This window comes from Balaenoptera physalus (genome assembly GCF_965194825.1).
Source record: "Balaenoptera physalus genome assembly, chromosome: 4".
Classification (NCBI taxonomy): Eukaryota; Metazoa; Chordata; class Mammalia; order Artiodactyla; family Balaenopteridae; genus Balaenoptera; species Balaenoptera physalus.
This window is the reverse complement of record NC_138891.1, coordinates 140,029,231-140,043,526: the sequence shown is the minus strand read 5'-3', so window position 1 is coordinate 140,043,526 and position 14,296 is coordinate 140,029,231. Positions and strand designations below refer to the sequence as shown.

Genomic DNA, 14,296 nt, shown 5'->3' with positions numbered 1-14,296 from the left:
ACGTGTGTGTGTGTGTGTGTGTGTGTGTGTGTGTGTGTGTGTGTATTTTAAAATGCTGGTTATTGTTCTTTTAGAATAAAAGTAAAGTAAGCAAGAGGTCATCAAGAGAGTGATGGAGGCGAGAGGTGCCATTTCGCCCAGGAGATTAAGGAAGGTTTTTGGGAAGAGCTGAAATTCAGAGAGAGACCTGAGGGAAGTGGTGATCAGATTGGGGAATTGTATCCCAGAGAGAGGGGATAGCACATGCAAAGGCCATTAGGCTGCAGCCTGGTGGGCATGTCCAAGGAACAGCAGGGAGATTGGGGCTGGTGTAGAGTAAGGGTGAGGCCATGTGTTAAGTTCTGATATGCAAGGACAGGGACTTTTACATTTTATTCTGCATGTTGGGGGACAGGGAACCATTGGGGGGTTTTAAGTAGAATGGGCGACATGATCTGAGTGAAGTTTTCTGATTTTGTAAACAGCTTCATTGAAGTATAATATAATGTACATTGGTTGAGTCATTTACATTGTGAGTCATCGGCCTGTATTTGAGGCTGGGTGACTAATGAGCTCACCTGGAGACCAAGGTACAGAAGAGCCTTAGGGTTGAGCTTTGAAGTCCCTGCAACACACAGAGGTTGGGAAGAGGAGGAGGAACCGTCAGAGGCCGAGAGGAAGAGACGGTGGGTCGAAGAAGAACAGAGAGATTTCCAGGTCCGTAGAGGGGAAGACCATCAGCTTTGGCAACATGGAATTGGTTGGTGGCCTTGGGAAGAGGGATTTGCATGGAGTGGTCAAAAGCCACATTGGACTGGTTCAAACCCAAAACGGAGAATGAACAAGTGCAGACAGCTCATGCAGGCGACTCTTTTCAGGGATTTAGGAGGTTTTGTTCTTTCCTCAACAACTTGTATACATTATACTTTAATGATATCTACCTCGAGCTATGTCATATTTGTCATACAGATTGGTTTCGATGTTTATTCTGCCTTTTAATTTTTACCTCCACGAGATAAATATTTTTATTTGCTTACACCTCTTGATGTTCTTCTTTGGTATCTTTCCCTTCACTTTACAACCTAAAAAGTGCCTATCTATTTTTCTTGCTTTTATTCTTGTGTATTTCCCAGTTTTCTATATGGCTTCTTTAATAGAAATAAAAGAAAACGTATATTATTTTAAAAACCACCAAGAAAGTCGTTCAGGGTTCACAGAAGACACGCAGAATTGCTGCCAGCATCAAACCCAGGGTCTTGAGTTCTGCGTTCTGTGCACAAGGAACCCAGCCTAACTTGGCAGCAATTTTTTTCTGCTAGCTTCCCCTGGAGGGTAGGATAATCAAAATATAATATTTAACAACTGGCACGGGCACACCAGTGGGAATGGGGCAGACCAACCAGAAGAGATCACAGTTGGAAACACCTGGTGCCTCTGCCGAAGTGTTTCTATCCTTCCTCCGAGTGCCCACGTGCCAGGGCACTGAACCTCTTCCTCCAGGTTGTTCTGGCCTCTTGCTTTTGTTTTCATCCTCCAAATCTTGACTTTTGCTCCTTGACATTTGGAGAGAGGAGCGGGTATTCACCAAATATATTGATGATTTTTGTGCCTGTTTTCTTTGCGTGTAGATTGTACATTACTTGAAGTGGTCCTATAATCACCTTAGTGTCTTTCATGGTACCCTGTGCCTGGCAGATCCTTAACATAGAGGTGTTGATGGAACGGAATAAGCAGTGGTCACAGGGGAGCGAGAGTGATCCAGGGACTTCGTTCTGTTCTGGGACCAGGGGCCCAGTTCAGTGGTCACCTACTCCTTACCCTTCTCTCTCCTCCTTTGCAGGTATGGTTGTAACCACACAGCCCATTTGCAGAAGAGACAATGTGTTCTCAAGGGCAGTGTGTCTTAACTTTTGTTTGTATAGTTTTATATATGTAACTTGATGAGTTTTTTTTAGAACGGTTTTAGGTTCACAGGAAAATTGAGCAAAGTACCCTCTCTTCCCACACACCCACAGCCCCTCCCACTGTCAACATGCCCCACTAATGTGGTACATTTGTTAACAGTGGATGCACCTGCACTGACACGTCATTATCACCCAGACTCCAAAGTTTACATTAGGGTTCACTCTTGGTGCTGTATATTCTGTGGCCTTGGACCCACGTATAATGACACGTTTCTATCACTGTAGTTTCATGCAGAGTATCTTCACTGCCGTAAAAACCTCTGTGCTCTGCCTGTTCATCCCTTCCCTCCCTTCCAAACCCCACCCCGTCCCTGGCAACCACTGATCTTTTTACAGTTTCCATAGTCTTGTGGTTTCCAGAATGTCATAAAGTTGCAATCATATAGTATATAGCCTTTGCAGACTGGCTTTTTTCACTTAGTGATACGTGTTTACGTTTCCTGTAAGTCTTGTCATAGCCTGATAGCTCATCTTAACTTTTCTGAATCTTAGAACTCTTTAAAAAATTTGGTGAATGCTATATATTTTCCCCTCAGGGTAAGCACACACACACACAAACACACACACACACACACACACACACTCTCCTATATGCTCACAGATCTATTTCAGCCAATTCAGCACCCGTGCCCCCCAGCCCTCGGAAGCCCAGGGATCCCAGGTTGGGAGCTCTGTGCTGGCAATGGAAACCCCATTGGACGCAGTTGATAAAACTGAAAATAAATTTTCATTTGCACCTAACTGGCCTGCCAGAAAATGTGTTGCCTCTTGAAGTCGGTGGAATGACAGAGCTTCTTTGAACAAAGCCTGTTTCGAGGCACATTCTTGATCTAAATTCAGTTCAGATGACAGATCCTTATTCTGCAGTTTTGTGTTCTAGAGCAAAGCTTCTCAAACTTTAATGCGCACATAAGTCACCTGGAGACTAGGATGGATGGGCCTTGAGATTCTGCACTTCAAACAAGGCCTCTGCTGGTGCTGCTGGCCCAAGGACCAGCATTTTTACAGCAAGGCCCTGAAGGCCTGGTTTTCAAACTACAGGTCAAGACCCATGTGTGGAAGCGAGTCAAAGCCAGTATTAACCAAAGGAAATGGAATGGAATGGAATAGGATGGAAACTATCAGGGTGTGTCGCATATAGAAAGGAAAAGTATTCTTTTGGAAAGCCTTTTTAGTTATATATGCGTAGGTGCATATACTGGCTTGTGTTATGTAACATGATTTTTTACTCTGGGTACATTTGGAAAACACTCCTCAAGATTTCTGTGGTATAAGAAATGAGGGGGAAGCACCTCCCTAGTCGTTTTATCCGAAAAAATAGTGGGTTTGCAAGCATAAAATTGCACATGTGTCTCCGTAGATTTTGCTGCTCTGATTCTGGTATCCAGATGTTGGGATTTATCCCAAAGCAGGAACTGTAAATAGCAGAGAAAGTTTTTTTTTTTTTTAATTTTAAAGATCAAATTCCAGGGTTAAATGAAAATCCTGGTTGTGTTTGGCTTAATTGAGAGTACATGTTACTTTTGAGAATGTACTTTAAAAAAGTAAACAAATGGAACTGAAGCATGGCTATTAATTTTTTAGTGATTCTTTGTGGATTTTCTGAAAAGGGCTGTTCATTTGCATTCTACATGAACTGCTAATACGCTGCTATTATCAGTATCCAAAAATAAACAATAACACCAATTTATATGGACCTCCAAATTAGCCCCATAAAATTTTATGATAGTGGTATTATTGCTCCAACTCAGTTTGAAGCTGACAGAAGTATATAACTCTAACCACGTGATTCTCATATCCTTTGTTTTAAAACCCAAGTTTAAAATGTCTTTATGTTTAAGTTTATCATCACAAATTAAAAGGGTATGACTAAAGTAACAGTCAAAAATAAGTCAAAATTTTGATGACTTACGTTGTTTGAAAAGCCCACAATTCAAATTCTTACTTTCCATTATTATTTGAAAATAAAGTTATGCAAATTTACCTATTTCCGTACACATTACAGAAGGGATCAGGAGCCTGCAGGTGAAAGAGGTGATGAGTGAGTTTCCTATTTGGCCATCAGGGGAGGTTGTCCCGGAGAATTATACATAAAATAGGCAATATTAGCAATGAACAAAGGCATCAAGAACAAAAACTTTCTTTCCCCAAAGAAAGAAGATATTTTTGTCTTTTGAATAATTTAAACAATATGCTGCTGTTCTTATTCCTTAGTCTTTAGGAATGGAAAATTCACACATATTCAATAAAAGGACTTTAAAAACCCCTTACTTTATTCCTCAAAAGTGAAATTTAAAAAAATAAAAGCAACAAGGATTTACTGTATAGCACAGGGAACTATATTCAGTATCTTACAATAACCTATGGTGGAAAAGAATCTGAAAAAATATGTATTAGTCACTTAGTTGTACACTTGAAATTAACACAATACTGTAAGTCAACTATACTTCAATTTTAAAAAAAAAGTAGGGCAGCGCTCTGATACTACTAGTTTATCAAGTTTACAGTCATTTTTCCAAAGTGATTTTGATCTTAGGGCTGTTGCAATAAAATGGATTGATAATCAATAAAAACAAGACAAAACAAAACAAAAAACCTTCTGTGACATAAGACACACCTGGTGAAGAAATGCGGCTATGAATAAGAAAAAAATGACGCAAGTATTGTTTTGTTTGTTTTTTTTCCCCAGCTTTATTGAGATACAATTGGTATGTAACATTGTGTCAGTTTAAGGTGTACAATGAGAGGATTTGCTACAGGTACGTGTTGTGAAGTGATTGCTGTAATAGGGTTAGTTAATGTCTCCATCACCTCACAAAATTCTCTCTTTTTTCCTTGGTGGTGAGAACATTTAAGATCTGCTCTCTTAGCAACTTTCAAGTATACAGTACAGTGTTGTAAGTCATGCTATCCATTAGATCCCAGAATTTACTCATCTTATAACTGGAAATTTGTACCCCTTGACCAGCATCTTCCCATTTCCCTCACCCCGACCCCCTGAGAGCCACCATTCTACTCTCGGTTTCTATGAGTTTGGGCTTTTTTAGATTCCACGTTTAAATGAAATCACACGGTATTTGTCTTTCTCTATCTGATTTATTTCACTTAGCCGAATGCCCTCCCAGGTTTTTTCTTTTAAATGCATTTTACAGTATTAAAATATGTGTCTTAGAAAACCTTTTGATTGATACGATGTAAATCACTTGAAGGATTTAGTAAGTATCTGCTATTATTTTTGCATCAAACAACAGTATTTAGATTTACCTGAACATGTAAAAGCATGTTACACGCAATCCTAATTATTTTGTGTCATTATGACAATAACAACATTTCAATCATCGGTTTACTCACTGACGATTGAAATTTGTGATGCTTGTTTATTCCCTTTGAAATGGCCAAATAACATGGTTAATGGGAATTGCATGAAATATTTTTTTGGCATGAAATGATACAATTTTTTAAAGTTGGTTTACAATGTTGTGTTAATTTCTGCTGTGCAGCAAAGTGACTCAGTTATACACATATGTATATTCTTTTTTTATGTTCTTTTCCATTATGGTTTATCCCAGGATATTGGATATAGTTCCCTATGCTATACAGTAGGACCTTGTTGTTTATCCATCCTGTATTTAGTAGTTTACAGCATGAAATTTTAATTTCCGGAAAGTTGGTCTTTGGACTGGGGCGTGGAAAGTCACTTTCCACTAGTACTGGTTTTAGGAGCCTTGTGTTAGTTGGGTTCCCTGGGAAGCAGATGTTGGGACAGAATTAGGAACGCATGAAGTTTATTTGAGGGGGAGGGTACTCCTGTGAACGATAAAATGAGGATGAAGCGGGATTCGGCAGAAAACAGCCTCAGCCCGGATGCAGATTGGACAGTTGGACCAGCCCGGTGGGAAGCTCTGGGGCAGACGTTGCCTTTGGAGCCATCCAGTGATGGGCAGAAACGGCCAGGCTCTTGCACCCCACTGGGTTCGGTTATTGGCTCTGGTGTCTTGAGATGAGGCAGAGGGGGTGCGAGCAGCTGGAGGCTGTTCAGGTGAATGCTGGGTTCTTTCCTGAAGGGAGATCTGAGGGGCACACCTCTGGGGCTGCCACAAGCATCTGCAGAAGCAAGAGCAGGAAGTAGCCACCTGCTTTGAAAAGCCCGGCGGGGTCATCATTTGCTTGACATTGTTACTCCATCCTTTTTCCTTTTTTGTGGGGTGCAAACTTACCGTTTGCAGGATTATCTTCTGCTGAATAGCAAGTGCCCTTTGTTCACAAAATCTGTGTGATTTTCACAACATGGATAGCCTCTTGTCCTTAGTACTTGGATTGGGGCACTTCACTGCTGGGCAGTTCCACCATTTATCCAGTACCACCATGATGGAAAATTGGAATGCTTAGAAAAATAGATGATTAAAAAAAAAATCCTTTTTGACTATTAATGCTATTGTTTGGATGTTTCTTCGGTTTAGACATCTGGATAAACAATTTTTTACTCTGTGTGTTGTATTATTTTCCTCTTCAGTTACAATTCAGAGTTGACATTAAATTTCTCTTTGGGCTTTTGGTTAAGTCATTTATTGGTTCCTCAGATCCCAGGTCTAAACACCTGAATCATGTTGGTCATTCTGTAACCTTTTGCCCCCCAACAGTTAAGCCTAGTAATTGGGGCTTTATTCTAATGCTACCTTGGGCCTGGGTTGCCCCTCTGTGATCTTCAGTGCTTGAAATGAAATGAGATTCAAGTAGAGGGAGTTGATTTCCTACCAAGTATGGTGCTAGAAAGCAGAAAGGTCCTCTCACATGTGGAGAAAAAGGAACCCTCCTACTGTTGGTGGGAATGTAAATTGGTGCAGCCACTATGGAGAACAGTATGGAGGTTCCTTAAAAAACTAAACATAGAACTACCATATGATCCAGCAATCCCAATCCTGGGCATATCCAGAGAAAACTATAATTTGAAAAGATACATGCACCCCACTGTTCATAGCAGCACTATAATAGCCAAGACATGGAAGCAACCTAAGTGTCCATCAGCAGACTAATGGATAAAAAAGATGTGGTACACACACACACACACACACACACACACACACACACACACACACAGTGGAATATTATTCAGCCATAAAAAAGATTGAAATAATGCCATTTGCAACAACATGGATGGACCTAGAGATTATCGTACTAAGTGAAATAAGCCATACAGAAAAAGACAAATACCATATGATATCACTTACATGTGGAATCTTAAAAAAAAAAGATACAAATGAACTTATTTACAAAACAGAAATAGACTCGCAGACATAGAAAACAAACTTATGGTTCCCAAGGGGAAAGGCGGGGTGGGGGGGGGTGGATAAATTAGGAGTTTGGATTAACACATAGACACTACTGTATATAAAATAGATAACCACAAGGACCTACTGTAGCACAGGGAACTATACTCAATATTTTGTAATAACCTATAAGGGAAAAGAATCTGAAAAAATATATGTATCTCTGCGTCACTTTGCCATACACCTGAAACTAACATGATATTGTAAATAAACTATACTTAAATTAAAAAAAAAAAGAAAGGTCTCCCCTCACATGCGGGCACCAGGAGGCAGCTCTACCCATGTTTTTGCCATGCTCCTGCTCCAGCCTTTTGCTTCTACCAGATTTGGGAATTTCTGGACCAGAAAAAAAATTGGGGGAGGGTACGCACATGGGTTTCCTTGTTCTACTCCTGATGTTTCCACACAAGGCTCCTTCTAGGCTTCCTCTTGCAAGGTCTGTGGCTTCAACGCTGGGCAAAGCTTTCTCTCTACTGTGGGGCATCTATCGATAGCCTTCATCCTTGTGGCACTTCTGTTTGTCCTGTGTCCCCATAGGAGACTGAATCTTAATCTCTCTTCTCTTTCTTGGCTGTCTGATATTTTCTTTACATCCTGATTATCTAGTCAGTAATTTTGGTATTATTTTGTGTGTTTCCCTCCATCTTGATGAAGGACCTTGTACATTTCTCACCTTCCCCTGTGTTGATGGTTAAGCTGTTTACAAATACTGCCATCATGCTTCATTTCTTTTAAATGTGCCTTAATGTTTTTAGTTTATTCATTGGAGTCATTTACTTTCCCTTTCATTTTGCAGCGTAATTTTTGTCACCTCTGTGTGTGGTAAGTATATCCGGGAGGTTTCTTCACATCTTACTTTTGGCGTACTTAAAGCCACTTTCTTTATTGATATATGATGGAAAATAAAGCTCCTGAGGAAGGGCTATTCCAGGCTGCAGGAATGTTGGAGCGACATTAAACACCACTTTATCTTCTATTTCCGTGCCTTCACTATTTACCGTTTGAGGATTTGGAGAGTGATACCATTTTTATGAATGAGCTGGACTCAGTAAAGTGTGCATAAAACCTTACTTTTCTTGGGCTTCCCTGGTGGCGCAGTGGTTAAAAATCCACCTGCCAATGCAGGGGACACGGGTTCGAGCCCTGGTCCGGGAAGATCCCACATACCACGGAGCAGCTAAGCCCGTGTGCCACAACTACTGAGCCTGTGCTCTAGAGCCCGTGAGCCACAACTACTGAGCCCACGAGCCACAACTACTGAAGCCCACGCGCCTAGAGCCCGTGCTTCGCAACAAGAGAAGCCACCGCAATGAGAAGCCCGTGCACCGCAACGAAGAGTAGCCCCCGCTTGCTGCAACTAGAGAAAGCCCGCGCACAGCAATGAAGACCCAACGCAGCCAAAATAAATAAATAAAAAAAACCTTACTTTTCTCACCACTGCTCCGTCCCACCTGCTTAGAGTAAAAATCCTCTTCTTCTCTCAAATGATACGTCAGATGCATCCAGAGTTTTTATAATCACTTATAATTGTTAATACACAATTTTATTTTCAGGTATTGAGAAATTCAGTTAATTCTTTTTTTTTGGCCACGTTGCATGGCATGTGGGATGTTAATTCCCCGACCAGGGCCCGTGCTCCCTGCCGTGGAAGCACAGAGTCTGAATCATTGGACCACCAGGGAAGTCCTGGGAAATCCAGTTAATTCTTAAACAAACTTCAATCTCCTATTCAGTTTCAGGTTTGTTGCCCTGCTTGGTTCTGACCTGTTTCAGGGTGAGAAACTTCAGAGTGGAAGCAGGGTGGGGTCAGTCCCCTCTTGTCCCATCTTCCTTGCCCACTTCTCCTGTCATCTCCTTCCTCCTCCTGTGCCCGTGAAATCAGTGATGGGCTGAGTTCACCAGACCAGGTTTAGGGCAACTCTAAACATGTTCTGACTCAGTAGTCATGTCCCTCACTTTATAATGAGGGCCTCTGCTGCAAGTCTGAGACCAAAACTCTTAAGTTCCACCAGGAATTTAATGTCCTGCTCCAGTTAAAAGAAAAAAGAAAACACGGTAAAGTTAAATATAAAATGCCAGTTGCCAATAGCATATGTCAAACAATTCCAAGCCATAGAGAATTTTTTAAAAATTTATTCACTTCTTGACACACAAGAAAAACCTTGTACATCTCCCCAGTCTCAGTTAATTCTGCATCTTTAGGAGCAAAGAAGAAAGGTCAATATGCAGATGGTGTGTAGGCATGCATCTTTATGGAACAGTCATCCCAAAAGACATACTTTAGAACATTCTGAGAGTCTTCTGAGGAAACAAGGGAAATTGTCCACAACACATATTGTTTTTCTCATGTGGCTAGGATTTAATCTGCACCTTGAAGAGCTTTTCCATGTAAATTGTCACTGTGCTGTTTTTGCTGGTTGAAGCCCCGAGCCTACTAAGCTGTTAAACATTTAACCATTATTATTTTAAAAAATAGTAGCTTTTTCTCAAGCTAATATATCTTGGGTCACTGATTCTCACAGATCCCTAAAACCCCCAGTGTGGCCCTAGAAATATGGGAGATGTCTCCTAATAGCAGGTGACACAAAGTCTTACCAATCCACTTGCAACTTGGAGGTACACCATGAGAGTGAAAACCAGCAGGGATTATATAACTTTACAGATCTTCATGTACCGGATCTTTTAATTTTATTCTAAAACAGCATATTGCACTATTGAAATTCAATATGGAAATGTTTCCTTTGGTTTTAAATAAAGTGTTCAGAAATGCATAAGTTAGCAACTAAAAATAAAGTCCCAAATTTCTCATTTTTCCATAGTTCTCGGAGAGATTTAACACTTTTCTTGGCACTCCAAGGAATGTCTTCCATGACATCACTGGTACCAGGTCACAGAAACAGAACTTCCTCTTCATGAGCACCTGTAGCTTTGAGTGGCTGAATACATGTGCTTTGTGAGTGTTCAAGTGTAGAGTCACAAAGCATGGGATGGGGTTGAGTGGCACGTGCAGGAAGATCCCGTCACTCTGAGTGATGGCTGCTCTGCTGGGGTTGCTGGCGGGAGTGAGGGACTACCTCAGAGTTAACTGGGGAATACTGACAGCTCTAACGAACCCCCAGATTTCAGTGGTCCAACAAAAAAGTTTCTCACTCAGTCCAGTTCAGGGGTACCTGGTGTGGTGGCTCTCCTGGTATCTTTTTTGTAAGCAGTGACTCAGGGATCCAGCCTTTTCCCCTCCTAGCCTCTGCCTAGACTTTGCTCTTCTCAGTGTCCCCAGAAGCCTTTCCATTCAGCCACTGGGTGGGAAAGAGAATGGCAGATTGAGTGTAGGAGTGTTTCATAGACCAGACTTCCATCCACTTCCCATTGGCCAGAATCAGTCACATGACCACACCTGACTGCAAAGGAGGCTGGGAAATATAGTCTACCTGGGTACCCAGGAGGAAAAGGGACATTAGCAAATGCTTAGCAGTTTCTCCTGTGCCCGCAAAATGCCATGGAAACCTGATTGAATCATAGAGGAGCTGCAGGTCCGTCATTTCACATTACTCTCTCCGTATGTGGCTTTCTTTTCTTCCTGTCTGTCTCCTTCTATGGCTACAAAATAAACGTCTTTTTGTTCTTTTCTCTCATGACAAAACTCTATATGTCATTGTGAACAACTTACAAAGATAAAATAATTACATAAAACCCCACCAACTCAGATACCCACAATTAATGTTTTGATGGACATCTTTCCAGTCTATTTTTTCATGAACAAAATGACATAATTATTTTTGCCAAAAACTGGCCATAGTAAATATTTTTGGAAACTGCTCTTCTATCATCCATAAATATTGCATTGATGGTTTTGCATGTCCTAAACACTGTTTAGTGACCTCATGGAATTTCTATGCATATTCCATAAATTCTGAACTAAATATTTATTGATGCATTTTTAGGCTTCAAATTTTGGCTCTTACATGTGCTGTGTTGAATATCTTAGACCTATGATAACTTTCCTTAGACCTATGATAACTTTTTAAAGTTGCAATCATAGAAGTGGAATTGCTAAGTCAAAAAAACACAAAATTCTAGTATTTTACAGGAATTTCCAAGTTGCCATTTGAAGACTTGTACCAGCTTAAGCATGCACCGCTTTATGAGTACTTTTTCTCCCCAATGCTTGCCAATATTTATTAAATCTTTCTAACTTGACAATGTAAATGGCAAAAAATTGATATGTCATTTTGTTTTCACTTTCTTTAATGTTAATTTTTCTAAAATGTTTATTGGCCATTCATACTTCTTCATATCCTTTGCCCATTTTTTTCCATGTGGTCTTGAATATTTCTTCTGCAGTTCCTCAGATATTTTGCCAGTGTCTATTGCTGTAGACAGGCAATAAACATTTGTTAAATGAGCAAAGGAAAGTGGGAAGATTTTTTTTTTATATGTTTAGGATGTTAAAAAGCTGTCACAGGTAGTTCAAATATTTTCCCCAGGTGGTTGAAAATGTTCTAATTTTTTTTACAAAGAATATATATATATATTTTGTCATCGAGAATGAACAAAACTATTTGCTTTTTAATTTAGTCTTTTTTAACATACAGAGTATCTTACTTTTTTAAAATGTAGTTTAATCTATCAGTGTTTTCCTTTATGGACTCTGTTAGTTCATCATGACAGAGGCTGTACCCACCCACCCTAAATTATACAAATATTTATCTTTTAAAAATTTCTTTTTTTTTTAAAATTTATTTATTTATTTTTGGCTGTGTTGGGTCTTCGTGTCTGTGCGAGGGCTTTCTCCAGTTGCGGCGAGCGGGGGCCACTCTTCATCGCGGTGCGCGGGCCTCTCACTATCGTGGCTTCTCTTGTTGCGGAGCACAGGCTCCAGACGCGCAGGCTCAGTAGTTGTGGCTCACGGGCCCAGTCGCTCCGCGGCAGGCGGGATCCTCCCAGACCAGGGCTCGAACCCGTGTCCCCTGCATTGGCAGGCAGATTCTCAACCGCTACACCACCAGAGAAGCCCCCAAAATTTCTTTTTTAATGGCTTAATTTTTAATATTTACACCTCTCATCAATTTGGATTTTAGATATATAAGGTAGCTTTTTAAAAAATAAATGATTGTCTCAGTGCTATTTATTGAATAACTCATTTTAACCTAACTGATGTCCCCTTTCCTCCTAAATTCTTATGGATACAGAGGTTTGTTTCCAGATTTTGTACTTTGTTTCATCAACGCGTTAATTGTATGTTAATTCCTGACTGCTGGCCTTGCTGATTCATCTATCTCCTATTTCTTACGTCACAAACTTTGTGTGAAACTGAGTCCCATTTGAACTGGCCCATCTCTGGCCAGTTGTATCACTAGGTATAGTCTCTGCGTCCTCAGTTTCTACAAGTCAGCTGCTCACACGGTAGACGGTACAGCGTGCGCGTGGAAGCCCATCGCGTGGCCCCTGCGCATCCCCTCCCGCCGAGACCCTCAGCCCCCCGCCCCGCCTCCACGCCGCGTCGGCGGACTAACTCCTCCTGCTTCCCCTGGTAGGAGCCGGCCAGCCCGGGTAGGGCTGAGCCTTCCGCCCCGTGGTTGAGCAACCAAGTGCAAGGGATTCCGGATCCTCTTGCCATTTCTGCCCTTGAACGAAGCACCCCGCACGGGCCGTAGTATCTGACTTTGGGAGTGGTAACTCTGACTAATGGCACACAAGATGCAGAAATAACATAGGCAACTGAAGTCCCTCCTCCCGCCCTCCCGTGGGCTCCCATGAGGCAGGGTTTCTCCTACAACCTGCCAGAAGGCATCCGCAGGTCTCCGCAGAGGCTGCTGTGTCTGCCCGTGGCTCATTGTGCAGCCGGCAGACACGGGGCACCTTGCCTTGCTCCCCGTGCCTCCCTACCCCCCCCCGCCCCCCGCTTCCGTTCCCCTCACTCTCCCCGCCCTGGGTTTGCAGCTCCCAAATGAAGCAACAGCGCTTAGGCTTCCCTTCAGGCTAAGTGTTCTAAGAAATCCAGGCTAAAACACCCTGTATGAACAAACATTACTTCTGGCATGTTTTTTTCTCTGTACTTTTTTTTCCCCATGAAAATAAATATATGCACACAAACTAGCCTCTTTCGAAAGACTCATCTCCCATGACATTGTCCTATTATACAACTAAAGAAGTCACGACTGTGAAACAATCCTTAGCAGTCACTCCACTGTGCCTTCCTGTGTGTGTGTGTGTGTGTGTGTGAGAGAGAGAGAGAGAGAGAGAGAGAGAGAGGGAAAGAGAGGGAAAGAGAGAGACATCAAATCACAGAAAAGCTTATTGAACATCTAGGCTAGGGGAGCCTAAGCTTTCCTAGATGGAGACACATTTTTAGTTGTAGATTTTTGGAAGGTAGCTAAACTAGCTGCGTGGATATGGCCCTGTCTCGGCTGCACGGCTGGTTAGTGTTAGGACGTGCAATAGAGCATCATCTTAATTCAGAACTGCTCTAATACTCTTAAGGAGCTGTCACATGATGCTTTTAACACACTGGTTTACAACCTAAGATGCCCAGGGATCATCTAGGGAGCATTAAAAAATGCCTATGCCTGGGCCCTATCCCCAGAGATTGTAATTTCATTGGTCAGGAGTAGGTTTGTGTGTCTTTTAAAAAAATGCCTCCAGGTGATTCTAATGTGCTTCCACACCACTGTTCTAAATAGTAACAATAAAAAATACTGTTCCAAAGTCATGCTGTGTAGAGTTTTAAAAAATTATCATTTAATTTTCCTTTAAAAATTCGTATGAGAATGGTTTCTGTTCAGGGGAAGCAAATTTAGGAATCTCAGAATGGTTGCCTGCATTGGTTTAAAAGGCTTTATTTTTTTAACATAAGTTAAAACATTAAATGAATAATGAATAACTGTCAAGTTATATATGGTGTCACAATTTTTAAAATAAGCTGTCATAGATCTCTTGATGGCTTGAGTCCAAAACCAGGTGGGATATGGTCCTCACTCTGAGATAATCAGAGATTGCTCAGGGAGACAGGAGGGGCATCTTTTGCTA

At 41.4% G+C, this 14,296-nt stretch overlaps 1 protein-coding gene across 5 annotated transcripts in view; it reads left to right on the top strand.

The window, feature by feature from the left end:
- ERG (ETS transcription factor ERG) overlaps positions 1-14,296 on the top strand; it is a 293,551-nt gene that overhangs the window by 119,658 nt on the left and 159,597 nt on the right. The window lies entirely within an intron of this gene.